The sequence below is a fragment of the Tupaia chinensis genome, unplaced genomic scaffold (genome assembly GCF_000334495.1).
Source record: "Tupaia chinensis unplaced genomic scaffold, TupChi_1.0 Scaffold000495_1, whole genome shotgun sequence".
Taxonomy (NCBI): Eukaryota; Metazoa; Chordata; class Mammalia; order Scandentia; family Tupaiidae; genus Tupaia; species Tupaia belangeri.
The window spans coordinates 1700964-1714052 of NW_006160007.1; positions in this window are offsets into that span (position 1 = coordinate 1700964).

Sequence of the window (13089 nt, forward strand, 5' to 3'; positions counted from 1 at the left end):
GGGGAGGAAGGTGTGGAGGGCAACCATGGATGCCAGGGACAATGGGGGAGGAAGATGGGACATAGCAGAGGGTGGGGGATGGGGAATCAGGGATGGCAAGACAAAGGGCAAGGTATGCAGGACGTAAGAATTGGAAAATTATTTGCTGAGAACATGTATGTGGATGTGCTTGATTGAGCCAATGCACAGTGTATTTTGGATGGAAAATTCATTTGTGTGTTGTGATGGTGTAAAGTGAATTAATAAAAAAAAAAGGAGAAAAAAAAAAGAAATAAGTCCTTGAAAAGCCAATAATAAAACAAAATTAGAAAGAAATATTTACAAGTGAAGACATGGTAAAACCAGTGATTTGGTTATTTATAGGCTTTACAGAGTTCTTTATTTTAGGCTTTTTAGAAATTCATTTCAAATAAAGACTCAACTGTAACATTTTTGACTTTTCCTCTATTATCTAGTTTTATACAATGAGTAGTGATAATAATAAATATATACATTTAAACCTAAAAAAAAAAAAAGAGAGGTCCTGGCTGGTCCTGAGGAATCCTTCATAATCACCAGATCAGTCATCACTAGGGACTGCACGTTTGTGTCTCTCTAAAGTTCATATGTTCAAGCCCTAACCAATCCCCCAAATGTGATGGTACTTGAAGATGGGTCTCTGTGGTGAGGTCATGAGGATCAAATCCTCATCTGATGAGACGGGTTCCCTTATAAGTGACACCACAGAGCTTTGTGTTTCTCTTCACAAATACACAAAAAAGGGATCATGTGACCAGCAAGACAGTGCCAGTTTATGAGCCAACAGAAAAGTCCTCAGAATAAAACCTACCTTGCCAACACCTTGATCTTGGACTTCCAGACTCCAGAATCAAGAAAATAAAGTTTTGCTGTCTAAGCCGCCCAATCTGTGGTACTCTGTCCAGAATCAAGAAAAATACAGTTTTGCTGTTTCAGTTGGAATCAGGTGAAACAACCTCATTGAGTAATACAATCACATTGCTTAATTGAGCTCCCTGACTCCAGGGGCCAGGCCCTTTGAAACACAGCTAACCTAGAGATGACTGGTGGTGTTGGCTATGGCTGCACAAGAATGAGAATGAACACAATGCCACTAAACCATAGCTTTAAAAATGACTTAAATGGGGCCAGCAGGTGGCTTTTAGTGGTTACAATGCTGGACTCTCACATGGCTGACCACAGTTCAAGTCCTGGACCTGGCAGCTTGAAAATTACACTAAGCATGTGTGTGTATGCCCAAAATCCAGGAGAAGAGATTGCATCATGGTCATCCCTCCGGGGGGTTGATTTCTCACCTTTCCTCTCTCTGGAGAGTGCACACGCCCTATGGCAAAACCTTAAAAAGAAAAAAAAAATAATGTAAATGATTAGGCATGAGACAAGGATGCAAGAGTAACAACTCTGAGAGGCATACCTAGGTGGGAAGGCCCCAGGTTCACATCTAGAGCCCTCCCTGAAATGCTGAGCACGCGTACACCTGTGATCCAGACTGACTGAGGCTGGGGAAGTCAATCACGGTGTGAAGACTATTGGGGCTACTTGTATTTTTATTATCTCTGTCTCGCACTCATGGAAGAAAGAGAAACAATAAACTTTCTTTGAAAATGATTAAAGTGATCAATTTTAAGTTATCTATTTTTTACTACCCAGGCATAGGCAGAAACTTCAGCCAATTCATTTTCAATTAAATTACCCTAACCCCCTCTCTTTCCAGCTTGCCCAAAAGACAGACTTGTCTACAGCCTCCCCGTGGAATCGGATACTATAGGAAAGATGCTCACCACATAGTTATTTAGTGTTTGAAAATAGAACTTTGAAAAAACTCTGTAAGCATGGGGGTTGCAGGGTGACTGAACCGTCACACTGTAAGTTAATAACCCCCAGGAATCCTGAGGCTATTTTAAAACATTGCATTAAGAGCCCTGGAAGAATTTGGGTTGGAGATGAAAAACACTAGACATTTAAAACCAAATCCACAGCTCGCTAGCTAGCAAAGGCATAAAAGCTAGGCTTCTGAAATATCAGGAGAGTAAGAAGTACAGGGAGTACTGCAAAATGGAGAGATTTGGGTGGAAATTAGAACGGTGGTCAGGGCATTAAATGAAGAGTTCAGAAAAATTGTCCCCTAAAGTCTGAAAGCACCACCAGGATAGTCCGTCCCTGATGTCCACTTGAAATAAACTTCTAGTCTTTGGCTAGATTCCTTGATCCTTCAGGTGATTTATGACATCAGTTGTTTCTTTTATAAGATGCACATTTTCCCAAACTTTGTAACATGTATACTGCTCTCCTGGGGTAGCATCTCTGTAAATCTAGCTCCTGTTAAAAATGCTCATTGAGAGACCATCAGTTAGTGTAATGCCTATGTCGCTGGACTCCCACGTAGTCGACCGTGGTTCGCGCCCCAGATCTGGTGGCTTAAAACCCACGCTGGGTGCGTGTGCGTGCGTGCCCAAGATCCTGAGAGGAGAATGGAAGAGAAGGGATTGTGAAGTGGCCATCCCCCTGGGGGGTGATTTCTCGCTTTCTGTCTCTCTGTCTCTCTCTGTCTGGCGAGCGCACGTGCCCTATAGCAAAAACCTCTCCAAGAAAAAAAAAAAGAAAGAAAAAATGCTCATTGAGCAGTGGGTCCATCCCGGTCTCCTTTCCGCAGAAGGTAGAATGAAGACGTCGGGGATTCTGAGCTAGAAGATGTCAGCTCAGGATTGGCCTTCGGTCTCTGATTGGCCGGCTGCCTGGTGTGCAGTTCTCCTGGGGAAAACTCGAGTTCAAGTGAAGACTGCTCAGGGCACACCCCTCCTGAACCTCAGCACTCCACTGCGGATGCAGATAATCCTGGAGAGCACCACACCTGTTGCAGTGCTTCATGAGAGACTGTCTTACAGAGCTCTTTTTTTTTTTTTGGAGAGGTTTTTGCTCCAGGGCACGCGCGCTTGCCAGACAGACAGACAGAGACAGAGAGACAGAAAACGAGAAATAGTCCCCCAGGGGGGATGGCCACGCCGCAATCCCTTCTCCTCCATTCTCCTCTCAGGATCTTGGGCACGCACACGCGCCCTGTGAGAATTTAAGTCACCGGGTCTGGGACACGAATGGCAGTCGACACATGGGAGTCCAGCGACATAGCCATTACGCTAACTGCTGGTCCCTTAAACCGCTCATTTTTGTGTCTCCCTTTCCTCACACTCATTTCCCTCCAGGAAAGCAGCCCTTGGTAGGAAAATAAGAAGATGCGAAAATGGTCAATGCTTGACATTTCAACTTCCAGGATAGGGAAGAGAATGCAGAGTTTATATGGAGCACAAGGAAAAGCACCCTGGTCTTAGCCCTGCTTCCAGAGAGGCTCACTGAAGAAATGAGATGAAGGGAAAGAAGAGGAGGGACGTGGCAACCGCAACAGCTCTGCAAAATGCACTTGGTGACTGAGAAATATAGGATGTAAAACGATAAGACACAAGCTCTTCAACTGAGCACCAATTACAGTGAAAACGGATGCCAAAGGCCACCAAGTTTGTGATACCAGAAGCCCGAGAAAGGTTGAGCTTTTTGGCACACGCCTTTGAAAATGCAACATGCTGAGGAGTTTTGTCTTGTATAGATAACCATAAAGAGTGGAAAATATTTGGGAGACATTTACCTTGAACTTAGAAAGAATTTAAACATTAAGCCAGTTCCTGTGAATTGCCATATTTATACTTTATTGTGTCTTGGCATCATAAAACTCAGTAATTTGTTTACAAGACACTGTCCTGTGAGTTTCTGCTTTAACTGTAAAGGTTATTTGTTATGTTTGTATTATCCCTGAGTCTGTAATATTCATTTGTTCAAATTTTCTCGTGGTAGAAAATTTACATTTTGTCACTAAATCAATTCTAATTAATTCAGCTAGTATCAAAAATTTCATTCAGATCCACTTGAGGTTGGAAGGAAAGAGTCTTCCTTTTTATTTCGATTATAATACAATTGTTTTTTAATTGCCCGAGGGCACATGTGATCACCAGAGAGAGATGGAGATGGAGAGAGAGAGAAGGAGAAAGGGAAAGGGTACCCCCAAATAGAGCATGGTCATGCCACAATCCCTTCTCCTTCATTTCTCCATCTTACTGGGATTTGGGGCACACATGCACATGAATCTGGCATGGTTTTTTTTTTTAATCTTTCTTTTTTTTATTTTTTATTTTTTGAGAGGTTTTTCACTATAGGGCACGTGCGCTCGCCAGAAAGACAGAGAGAGACAGAGAGACAGAAAGTGAGAAATCACCCTTCAGAGGGGATGGCCATGCCGCAATCCCTTCTCCTCCATTCTCCTCTCGGGATCTTGGGCACGCATGCACACGCGCTCGGTCCGGGACGCGCGAACCGTGGTCGACTACGTGGGAGTCCAGCGACATAGCCATTACGCTAACTGCTGGTTCCCCAATCTGGCATGTTTTTCAAGCCACCAACTCTGGGACTCAAACAGCAGTCAGTCACGTGGGGTCCAGCTCCTCTAATCAGTACGTTCCAGGGCCGACTCACAGCAGAAATATTTTTAAGCACAGCACAGAATCATGCTATTCTCCTCAACGAATATGTGCCACAAATGTTATTTATTTTAGTCAGTAAGTCATCTGTAATATATTTCATAGAATTTCCACAAAGCATTAAGTTCTTACTCTTACTGATAGCATAGGGTATCTTGTCTTAGGGAGGTATTTTCCTGTTTATAGAGCATGTAAAGAACACTTTGTAGATGAAGTCTTGACCCATGCCTTAAGGGAGGCAAGAAGCTAAAAAAACTGGTTGAAAACAGAATTAGCAAATCCATATGGAGGAACTGCAGAGTGCAGCAAATGAAGCTAAGCTTTTCTGGTGTCCAGGTCATGTCAACCCAGTTTAGAAAGACTGGCAGCTGGAGGCTGGTGAGATGATGCTTCCACTCCCTACATTCTAATCATGTCTCGGGCAGAATGTCAGCAGTTTATTAGCAAGTAAGCAAAGCTGTACCTGGAGCTTGGCAGAGGCCTCAGGAGTCACTCCTCAGTCCCTTGCAAAACAGGATCCTTTGTAAGAGGATAGAAGGGTATCGAGAGGTCTAGTAGACAGAGCGGGCAGTGGGATCCCCTCTGATGAGGTCGGGGCAGGCCCAGTGGTCTCTGCTCTGTAAGTGTGCAGTCAGCAGAGGCACCAAAGTTACTTGGGTCTTTCTACTTTATCCTTGTATGTTTAAAGCATTAGTTTTATTAATCACACAGCTTAGATACCACTAATTGAATCACTCTAAAACTACTTCTCACTATTTTTAAGTCTTTTTTTTTTTTTCATGAGAGGGAGAGACAGACAGACAGAAAGGGAGAGGGGAAAAAGGCCAGTAGGGTCTTGAGCTCACAATTCACCCCTAGCTTCAGCCAGCCCCAGATCATGGGCACATGTCTGCTGGTGCACACAGGGAGGTCCTCTTCTTCATTTTTTTCAATTAATTAATTTATTGATTATTTATTTTCTGAAACATTTTCATTAAGTTACATTCATTCCTTGAACATCGTCACAGCATACAAAGTGTGATTTCCCATCCAGGATACTATACTGCATAGTGGCTTAATCATACATGTTATCATCAATAATTGTCCATTTCCATATCATCAATAATGTTATATATGTATATATATGAAGTATAAAATATATATGTGTGTGTATATGTATTTTACCCCTATTTCTCACCCTCTGCCATTTCCCACCCTCCTCCCACACTATCTCAGGTGTCTACAGTTGTTTTCCATTTCTTTTTTCCCCCATTTTATTGAGTCACAGAATTTCTTAAATAATCTAACTACTTTCAATAGCCAGTTCAGCCGGTATATACACATCTGTGACTATCGGGGCAGTCTTCTGACACGAACCCAGAACCTTCCCACATGTGCCCGCCTTTCAGAGCATGGTGCTTCACCACTGCACTACCTTTGCACCCCTTCGATTTTCAACACTCATTTGGAAAACCTAATATGGATTCAGATTACAATACTTCAGAAGCTAATTAACCATCCTGCGGGAGTCAAATAGAAAAAACTTGCTCTTACACTTCACATTACTTATGCTAATACTAGTCAGAAACCATTGCGTTCTGTTTAAAGGATGAGTGAGGAGTCATCATAATAATTGGAAAGCTAACAGAAATTAAGCACAACCCACATGTTAATATTGTGCAAAGGATTTGCATTGCTAATTTGATCATCACAGCAACTGTGTGTATGGTGTGAGCTTCTCCCCATGTTACAAATGACGGGATTGAGGCATAGAGAAATTAAGAGACTCACCCAAGGTCACCCAATTATCTAGGTGAGAGCCACTGCTGTGGTCTAGGCTTGCTCTACCCAAGAAATTCATTTTGTTAAGCTGAGTAGTTCGAATTTAGACACTTCAGCAAATCATATACAGAGGAGAAAACATTTTCTACTGTAAGTAGGAAAATGTGCAGAAACCTGCTGCGAGTGTGAGAGGAGGAGAATGATTAGAAGGGTCATTCAAAAATTCATACTTTGAGGGACCAGCAGTTGGCGTCATGGCTGTGTCACTGGACTCTCATGTAGTCGACTGCGGTTCGCATCCCAGACCCGGTGGCTTAAACTCACACCGGGAACGTGTGCGTGTGTGCCCAAGATCCCGAGAGGAGAATGGAGGAGAAGGGATTGCGGAGTGGCCATCCCCCCTGGGGGGGGGGTGATTTCTCACTTTCTGTCTCTCTGTCTCTCTGTCTCTCTGTCTGGTGAGCGCTCGCACCCTATAGTAAAAACTTCTCAAAAAAAAAAAATTCGTACTTTGAGAGTTAAAAAGGACTAAGGAGTCTCTAGTTTTACAGGAAACTAAAGAAGGGAAACATTAATAATGCAAAAGAAACCACAGTTTCATGAGCAACGAGGTAAATGACTTGTGGTTGAGGCTGCACAGTGGAACAGAATGCCCACTATACTGTGATGATTTTGGGGAGTGACTTTTCTCCCCCATACCTTAAGGAGAAAGAGGAAGCTCAGTTCTTCATTATATGCCCCCTAAGACAATTACCAGGAACCAAAAAAAGCAATAAATGTTTGTTTTAGTTCGTCACTGTCAATAGTCACTGGATACCACATTGGGTTTTTATAAAGAATAGAAGTTTATCCAGTTCACTGTTTGGGAGGTCAAAAATCAGGGGACTGCACCTGGGGAGGGTCTTTTTGTTGTGGGGGGCTTCTCTACAGAATTCTGAGGCATCGCCGGACATGCCACCAGGAACTTGAGCAGAATACTTGTGTCTGTATGTCTGCTCTTCTTATAAAACTGTCTGGAGCTGATCATGGGGGCCCCACCCTGATGACCTCATCCCATCCCAACCACCTCCTAAATGCCCCACCTTTCAACACCGTAGTCAAATTAATCCTATCACAACCACAATTTGATGCATTCGGAGAAGGGACACATTCAAACCACAGCAATGTTCAGTAAATCATTGCATTTATTCGACTGACCTTTAAGTAGTGTATGCCACAGTAATGTGGCAGAGGAATTTAGCTCCTGTGCTGCCGTGTATTAAATGCACCAACACAGCAAACACGTGGGAAGACATAGGGAAGGCACTTGGTTGAGTCTAACAGTGAGGCAGGCAACCTGGGGGAGGTGACCTTTCAGCGATCCTTGAGGACTATGTAGGAGTCATACAGGTGACAGAGGACAATGATACAAGTCGAAAGAACCTCACCTATGAATGAAATATACTGGAGGGTTATCTGGTTTTGGAAAGTATCATGGTCAAACCACACACTGGTCCAAATACTGACAGGCCTTGAGGCCAAGACTGGGTAGTTTGAACTTACAGTATAAACTATGGGAGCAAGGGAAAGGGAGTTGGGCAACAGGTCCCTGCAAGAGCTCATGCTAACACATTCACCACTTCTGTAAATCTACACATTCAACTGTTTGGGCAACTCGACATTTCTTGGAAACAGAAAGGCCTGTCCTACAGTTTGAGGGAACTTAGGAGTTAAAGATTCACACCTAGCAAGGATTCCCCTTACCTAAACTCAGAAGAATTGAAAGTGTAGCAGGAAAGGAGAGTTCTGGGGTTGTTTGCTGCGCTTGACATTGGGGCAAGTGTTTGTGAGTCTTATTTCAGGGATATTTAGAACTTCTATAGGAAACAAAGGGAGTTTGGGGGGTTGATGTTCCCGGCAGGAGGAACTTCCCCATGGCACTTTCTAATGCACAGAAGTGTTTCTGTCCATGAATTATAAGCTACAGCAGTAAGGAGCCATTTCTCTGCAACTCCCCCTCCGTACACAAACCTGTGCAACTCGCAGTTAGGCACAGTCATGCTCTTGATAGGAACTCTGGTAACTCCACAGTCATCTGATCTGACAGACATTCCACAACACCACTCCGTGAATCTCTCTGCATTAAAATTTAAGCTTTCTGTCTTGTTTTGAATCCTCTGCTCGCTGCCCTGCAGAAACAGATGTTGTTATTCTGAGCGTGGCATATTATGAGGATGACTCAACTGTGTCTTCCGTTGCCAGCTCCTTGTGTTTGGTGTTTGAAGGCTTCCCAGTGTTTCCTTTCCTTCTTTTGATTAAAACGATGTGCCAAAAACCATATAGAAATCAGAGACCATAAGTCTTCCAAGATAGTCTTCGCAGGAGCAATGACGTTTCTCTGAAGAGTGGGGTCTGCTCTCCTTCTGTCTTTTTTGCCTCTGCAGAGCTGGCTCCAAACCTGCCCTCCTCTGGTGTACTTGACAGACTGTATCTGATGGGCAGTGACAAGGGCTGGCATTTGTCAGAGAGGGGCCAGGCTGCCACTCAGCAACAGCCTGGGGGCTCAAATCCCAGCACTGAGGACCTCTAGGTCTAGTTTTTTATCAGAGAGCTTCCGTTTACACCTTCCCTCAAAAATCAATGGGGAGATCTGTTGACACCATCTCTATATACCACTTCCATAGAGCAAAGATTGGCTAACACTGGATAGTGGTTGCACTTGAGACAAGAAACTCACTCTCCAGCTCACCATAGTTTCTACCATTCCCTAAAGCCACCCACCCGTGTGAGCTGTCAGTGGCCAGTTAAAATAATTTCTCACTTTGTCTCTTTATGCATAAGCTCTTCTTTGTTTTAAATTTATTTATTTACATTCACTCACTATACATCATTACAACATACAAAATGAGATTTCCCATCCAGCATACACTGTCTATTGACTCAATCAAGCAGTTTTTTTTTAAACATTCAGCCCTGTCTGTGAATCTTTTAAATTCCTTCTTTTAACATAGATACAAGCCATGTATTTTTCTTTTTCTTTTCTTCTTCTTTTTTTTTGGAGAGGTTTTTGCTATAGGGTGTGTGCACTCGCCAGAAAGAGAGACAGAGAGACAGACAATAAGAAATCATCTCTGGGGGTGGGGGTGGCCATGCCACAATCTCTTCTCCATTCTCTTCTTGGGATTTTGGGCATGCACGCACACGTGCCCAGCGTGAGTTTAAGCCACCAGGTCCAGGAGTAGGACCGTGGTTGACTTCATGGGAGTCCAGCAACATCGCCATTAAGACAACTGCTGGTCTCACAAGCCATGCATTTTTCTGTCAAAAGAAAAATCAACTATGCAGGCACAATAATAACTGGCCACTGACAGCTCACTTGGGTGGGTGGCTTTAGGGAATGGTAGAAACTATGGTGAGCTGGAGAGTGAGTTTCCTGTCTGAAGTGCAACCACTATCCAGTGTTAGCCAATCTTTGCTCTATGGAAGTGGTATATAGAGATGGTGTCAACAGATCTCCCCATTGATTTTTGAGGGAAGGTGTAAATCTGTATTTTTATGAGAAATAATACTGGTTGTTAAGGGTTGGTTTGTTTTCTTTTTAACCGTGAGAGGTCAGGCAAAATGGTTATGAGATGGATTTGGCCTGCAGGTTGCTGATATTTTAGTCTGTTCTAGATCCACACTACCATTTTGCAGAGGAGGGAGCCAAGGTCTAGATTGGTTACATGACCTCCTCACAATCCTGGAATGAGCAAGAAGCAAGCAAAGGCAGAACAAGTACCTTGGTCAGAGTCCTGCATTGCAATCCAATCTTTCACCCTACGCTACTATTAAATAGCTATTCCTAAACTCACGACTCACTTCCCAGCTTTAACCCCCTTCACACATTTATCTTTCATATATTTTATTGTTCTTTAACCAGTGTTAGATATATAGTAGATGTTCAACTTATACTCCAATGGTTAGATGGATAGAGACAGATGCAGGGATACAAGGGTGGATGGATGGACGATTGGTCAGATGGATGAATAGATAGATGGACAGATGGGTGGATTGATAAAATAAAAGATGAACAAAGGAATTAATACAGCTAATTTTTCTTTTCCTTTTCTTTTTTATTTTTTTGAAGAGAGGTTTTTGCTATAAGATGCATGTGCTCACCGGAGAGACCGAGACAGAGAGAAAGAAAGTGAGAAATCACCCCTCAGGGGTAATGGCCATGCCACAATCCCTTCTTCTCCATTCTCCTTTTGGAATCTTGGGCACATACACACATGTGCCCAGTGTGAGTTGAAGCTGCCAGGTCCAGGACTCAAACCATGGTTGACTATGTGGGAGTCCAATGACATAACCATTACACCATCTGCCACTGGTCCCTATTTATTTATGTTTTAAGACAGGATCTCCATATTGTGATGCTCCTGCCTCAGCCTCCTGGCTGGGGACTGTAAGTGCATGCTACCACACCCTGCTCTTTTCCTAGCAGGCTCTTGATCTGTTACCCAGGTCAGACACTGCAACCTCATGATCCTCCTGCCTCAGGTTCCTGAGTTTCAGGGATTATTAGACTGGGTTATTGGACAAATCATTACATGTTTTTCTAAGCAAAAATGCATCATGACTTTTCAGACAACCCAATAGATGCATACCACCCTGACTTTAGGTTGGATCAAGAATTGAACCCAGGCCTCCCATATGGTCCCAGACTGTAGAGCCCAGAATCTCTGTAATACACACCACCAGGGCTGGACCTGAACGTAATTTCTCAATGGTAAGCATCAATCAAGTTGTGAGAGTGGATTAGTATACGAATAGGGAACCTTAACGCCAAATTTATTTTAGACTGAGCTTAATTTAACCAAGTGATATCATTTAGAGTTTCACCAAAGTTGTGGACTTTGGTGTGTCTTCTCTTACCTCTTCTGCCCTCAAGCCCCTAGCAGGAAACTACTTTTCTTTACTTGTATATGAAATGAGATGTACGTGAAAGTTTATTATAACAATGTTTAAGGGAAGAAATGGAAATAAAGTGAATACCACACGGTGAAAGAACGGCTGTCTATACCATAATCCATCTATATTAATGTGACACAATCACTAAAAATAATGAATCAGATTGATTCCATTTACTCAGAATTTCCATAAAGCATAATTGAATGAAAAAAAATCAAAATCAGAAGCATGTGTATAATACTAACCAATTTTTAAAAATCAGCTTTCTAATATGTGTGTGTTTATTTATACATATACATTTTTTTGAATTATATGAACTCAGAGAAAAATATAAAAGATACACTGTTGTTAATATAAATTACCCGATTACCTTATGGGAGATTAATAAGAGAGGAAGTGGCAAGGGGTAACCAAGTGAAAAAGTAAAAACACAAAATGGCATTTTTTTCCAGTCACTGAGGAAGAAAGGGACTGGGTCTTCAAAAGCAAAATGAGATTCATCCCCAAGCATAAAAGTTATTAGATTATTCTTGCTGCACATCTGAATGGAGTTGTATGCACTTCAACCCAGCTATACTTCACATGTTCACGTGACAAAATGCATCATTCTGTTTTATGTTAAAGACATGGTAAGGTCACACAAACATTGGGCTGCACTAATAAGATTTTATTTTATGTCCACGTCACTTTTTCCAAATATTAACACTCTAATGTGTCCCAGGGATACAGAACACTTCGTCGTTTCAAACAGAAACAGGGAGTTTCTGGTGTCAGAACCAGTTGTATCATTCTGCTGCTGAGCCCTCTACTTGAGGTTTTCCACCTCTTTGGCCTTAGTTAACTCCCCTCAGAGCCTCCTGTGTCTCTTTCCTGCGGGCCCACATCAATCTGCCGAACATCTTTACACCCCTGACTCTCAACGGGATCAACCCTCAGAGTTAACTCCCCTCATCAATATATACCGACTATCTGCACTCTATGATAGAGAGCAAAAAATTGGAGGACATAAAAGCAGTGAAGGTACTTAATGAGAATAGGACAGTGTGGAACGGGGGAGGTGAAGAGAAGAGGATAGTGTCTCTTTCCTGCGGGCCCACATCAATCTGCCGAACATCTTTACACCCCTGACTCTCAACGGGACCAACCTCCAGGCCTATGCAAATGAGTAAATGCAGCTCCATCCCCAGCTCATCCTAGATCAAAAGGATGGGCAGTGAGATCGACTTCACTCCCATGGGCATCTGAGTTTTGCTTCCTACCCAAATAACACACCTTGCTACCCATGTCTACTCAAATCAAAATTCTCAAGTCCTAGGAAAACAAATTTTCAATTTTTAGAAATTTGAGCAGAAAACAAAGCACAGAAAATCAATAATGTTTTAGTCAAAAGTCATAAAATTCTATTTCACCAGTTCAAACTCATGTACTTTATCTTCTGTTGTGGGCTTTGTTTTCCAGACTAAAGGAGTTCGGTCTTCTCTTGAGTTGTGGCCAGGTCCATGTATTTGATTTTGATTTATTCAAGCTAAAATTTTCTTTCTTGAAATTAAAAAATATAATTAAAAAAATACCTATGTAATGACCACAGTAAGCTACATAGTCTCAGCTAGATGCTATTTTATATTATATTCATTCTACCCACAGAGTTTCATGCCTAAAGTCAACTTTTATTCACAGATATGTATATATCAGCTGAACTTACTATTGGAAGTATTTAGATTAATTAAGATATTTTTGAATCAGTACAATGTAGGAAAGAATAAAGGAATGGAAAGCAACTACAGAAGCCAGAGACAGGGTGAGAGGAGGATGGGAAATGGCAGCGGGTGAGAGATAGGGGGGAAAACATACACAC